This window comes from Charadrius vociferus, unplaced genomic scaffold, assembly GCF_000708025.1.
Source record: "Charadrius vociferus isolate BGI_N301 unplaced genomic scaffold, ASM70802v2 scaffold567, whole genome shotgun sequence".
Classification (NCBI taxonomy): Eukaryota; Metazoa; Chordata; class Aves; order Charadriiformes; family Charadriidae; genus Charadrius; species Charadrius vociferus.
Genome location: NW_009649304.1, coordinates 489,634 through 493,776, shown reverse-complemented (window position 1 = coordinate 493,776; position 4,143 = coordinate 489,634). Strand labels below are relative to the sequence as shown.

General features: G+C 61.4%; 2 protein-coding genes across 2 annotated transcripts in view; both read left to right on the top strand.

The window, feature by feature from the left end:
* LOC104290097 (beta-crystallin B3-like) overlaps positions 1–4,143 on the top strand; it is a 369,903-nt gene that overhangs the window by 275,562 nt on the left and 90,198 nt on the right. The window lies entirely within an intron of this gene.
* SEZ6L (seizure related 6 homolog (mouse)-like) overlaps positions 1–4,143 on the top strand; it is a 94,681-nt gene that overhangs the window by 68,176 nt on the left and 22,362 nt on the right. The window lies entirely within an intron of this gene.

Here is a 4,143-nt window from a genome sequence, read left to right as displayed (position 1 = left end):
GCCAGCCCCCGGTTGCATCCCAGACCGGGCAACATCCCAGACCCCAGCAGCATCCCAGCCCCGGGCAGCATCCCAGTCCCCAGCAGCGTCCCACCCCCCAGCAGCATCCCAGCCCCTCGCCCCAGGGCTGGGGACATGGGGCACGGCACAGCAGAAGGGCTAGTAATTGTGGGGTTTGGGCTATCTCTAGCCCTTGCCTCCCCTCCCCGGTGCGAGGACCCACAGCAGTGCACAGGGAGAACGTAAGGTCCCAGGACCATCCCAGCACTGTGCCTCAGTTTCCCCACCTGTGAACGAAGGCCAACGGCCTCATTCCGTGCCGCTCTCTGGCTCGCGCTGTGGGGAGTAATTAGCACGGATGTGCTGGAAGGCGGCAGTCCTAATTCTGTATTGTTTCCTACCAGAAGGGCTGGGACTGGAGGTGGCAGGGAGGACTGGTGACCGCAGGGAGGACTGGTGACCGCAGGGATGGCGCACGGGTGCGGGAAGCAGAGTGAGGGGTGCGCTGGCTGGCACGAGCGGCTGACGGACGGTGGGTACCGCTGCTCGTCCCCGGTCTGTCAGCCTGGCTGGGGACAATGCCCATGCCAAAGCGGGCAGGACGGCCGTTACCTCCCCACTGCTCCCCCTTGTTTTGCCTGGTGCTGACCAACTCTCTTCCATCGCTCTAATTATTTCACGCGCGGAAGCGCTGAGAGCTTCAGTGGCTCCGAGGCTAATTACATCGGGCGGGTGCTGGAGTAACGCAGTGCAACTTCCTCAGCTGCCGCACCTGATGTGGGTAATTGGTTAACGTTTAAGTCATTAGGATTCAATTTGCAGCTCCTGTGATGGAGATGGGCAGGGGCAGACCCTGCTGGGTGAGGAGGTGCGGGGCTGAGCTCGCCTGCCAGGGCAGTGCGATGCAGAAGTGACCCACGGGGGTTCCTTTTTTTCCACATGGGTTTGCTGGGGCTGAGCTGGGAGCTCTGGATGCCAGACCTGCTCAGGGATGCTGGTTTGGGAGAGGCCAGGCTGGGCTGGCACTGCACTGCTCTGTGGTGGGGTGGCCTGGGGAGCCGGGCTGGATGGGCTCTGCGTGGAGCCCGGGCTGGCGCACACCCCTGTCATGAGTGGTGCGTGGTCTCAGCAGGACCTGCTGGGGGCTGGACATGAGGAAGGATGTCCTGGAGAGTGTGGGGGAAGGTTTCCCCCAGGATTCAGCGTGTGGCACGGGGAGGGCAGAGCAACTGATGGGGAAGCGCTGCCTCTTGCCTCTGCACGTCTTGTTAAAGTCATCTGCAGGAGAAAAGAGAAGCCCCCGGGACGGGGAGGTGCTGACCCTGCGTGGGGGGTCACCTCTCAATGCAGGGACCATGGGAGAGCGTGGCGGTGGCAGGAATGACTGCGGTGTTGCAGCCCTGCCCCGAAACAGAGACCGTTCAGGGGGCCACGAGGACCCTCTGCTTCCTTCCTCGCCCCCTTTGGTGTCAGACCCTCGCTCGCTGCAGGGGAAACCTGCCTGTGGTGCGGAGCGGGCACAAAGCCTGCATGTCAGGCACGGTCTCGGGAAAGGCTCCAGCGAAGCTGCCTGGCGCTGGGGGCTGCCCGGGGTCCCTGCTTGGCTCCCCACCAGCAGCCCCCTGCATCCCTCGCAGCATCCCGGGGAGAGCTGTGCCCCCCCGGCTGCCCCCGCACCAGCCGGGTCGCACCATTGCAGCCCCGGGAGCGGTGGAGCAGCCAGCTCTCCGAATGCTTAGTTAAATTACATTTATTTTTAAAACTCTTGAATCTTCTTGGCAGGAAGTAGAATTTCCCTAAAGAGATTTTTTTTTTCTAGTGGGTGAGCAAGGCTGGCAGCCTGAATCGAGGATCCCTCCTGTCTTCCCAACAGGCTCTTCAGGAGCCGACACTGGTGCAGGCTTTGATTAAAGTAAGAACTTGTCCTCCCCAGCCCCTGGCAGGAACTCGCGCATATGGTTTCTCTCGCAGCGGCTGACGGTCCCTGGCGCGAGGCCACTGCATCCGTCTGTACCCGCCGGTGACTCCCGAGCGGCCGGGGTCCTCTGAGGATGCCTGCCCGCCTACCTGGCACCGCCACAGGGAACGGCGGGGCCTTCGCAATGACATCCCCGCGCCGGGCTCCTCTCAGCCTGCGTTTACGGGAGGGGGAGGCTGACGGCAGGGCCGAGCCGAGCCGCTTCCCCACCCCACGGCACCCTGCGAAGGGTTGGGGATATGCCGCAGTGTTCATCAGCTCCATCTCTTCTGCAGAGCTCTGCCCGCTCCCGCCGCTCCTCCGAAACCCCTTCCCAGCAGCAGAGCTGGTGGGGGGAGAGCAGAGCGGCTCGGCTGCCGTCAGCTGCTCGCGTGGCACTCCTGAACGATTCCCTCTCTAATTCGCTGGGGTGATTTGGTGCGAGATAGTGTGTTTGATACTAGTCATCGCTGGGGGAAGCTAGCTGGGGAGCGGGTTTGTCTTTGAGTGATTTCGGAACAAAATGTGTTACAAACACCCTGGAAACGTCTTTGCAGTGATTCAGACCCAGCTCAGGGAGAAAAACTCCGCCCCAGTGGGAGCTGGGGAGAGCTGTTAGCGTTGTATGTAGCCCAGTTAGCATCCCTGGATCCCGCGCTCCAAATAATTCATCCCCAATAACATTTAATTCATTCCATTTATTAGTACTTAGACCTGAGCCATCCCACCAGGCGTGATGTGCGCACGCCGTGCTGGGGAGGCACGGTTTCAGGCCAAAACCTGAGGCAGAAGCAATGAGCTGGGGCAGGTCGGGGTCCAGGACAGGCACTTGCCCCATGGTTTCCGCTGCACCGTGCGGCACCCATGAGGACCGGGGACTGCTTTTCCCCGCAGTGAGGACCGGAGGCTCTCAGCGGTGACCCAGCACCCCGCTGCAAAACACGGCAAAATCAGCTCCTCCTGAGTTAAAAGCGTGGGCCGGGGTGAGCCCAGGGATGCTCTGACCCAGGCTGGGGGCTGCTCAGCCCAGCCCCGCAGCGAGGACCGGGCTCTTCCAGGCGCTGTTCAGGGTTTATGGACCTTTAGGGCAGGCAGGGAGTTCCCCGGTGGGATCAGGGTCATTTCTCCTGAGGAAGCCCCCGCTTCTTCCAGCAGAAGGTCAGCGGATGCCAAGCGTTGCGGGCGGCTCTGCGCACAGTGCCAGCGGCCCAAGTGCCACCACATCCCTGCCTGGTGTGCTGGGGGGGAGACGGGCACGGTTGTGACAACAGCAACAAATCCTTCTAGTCACAACATCGTCGGGAGCGCTCGCAATTACGGGCTAAGGCTGTGCTGTGTGCTAAATATAGAGCCCTGGTCCTCGCACACTTAAGGAAACAAATGATCTGATGAGCATCTTTCTGCTGAAATATGAGCCCATTTATTAAGCTAAATGGACGTGAAATGCAAATGCGAGGTTACTTTTCAGCTATTTCCAAATAATAATTAAAGCCTTTTGGGACTGCTCATTAGACGCGTTTGCCGTGTGACTCCCCATCCACTCCCCGGTGTGGCCGAGGGATCCCGGGGAGGACGCCTGGTGCGCGGGGTGGATGGCGAGCACCAAGCCCTACGAAATACCCTGCTTTGGGTGCGGATCTGTGCCAAATAGCTCATCCCCAGCTGGGACCAGCGAGCCTTGGCCATGGCCGTGCTCTGTGCCATGGTGCCCTGAGATGCAGCTCTGCTCCCGGGGCTGATGCGGGTGGAGTTGGGCCCCCACCACTGCCGTCACCAGTGACTCATGGGACCCCTCCATCTCCCTCCTGTCTCACCCTCGCCGCCTCTACCCGCCTGCCCAAGTCCCCAGTTCCAGCGGGGAAGTAGACATGGGTCAACTTGTGCTGCACAGGACCATCCTGCTTTGAAACGCCTCTCAAGTGAGCAGCTCTAGCTGCCTGCGCCTGCTGTCCCGGGGAAGGGAGAAGGGGTCAGCGGTCATGGGGGTCCCTCAGGCTCGTGCAGGGCACAGATTGCTCCATCAGAGCTGAGCAAGCAGCTCCTGTCTGCAACAAGCGCTCGGAGCGGTGCAGAGGGAAGGCTGCGGTGGTGCTGCATCTGTTTGGGGCTGGGACGTGTCTGCTCACCCGGCGTCCCACCAGGACCTCCCACCTTCACCCTCTCAGCTCTCAGGTCTCTGCTCCCAC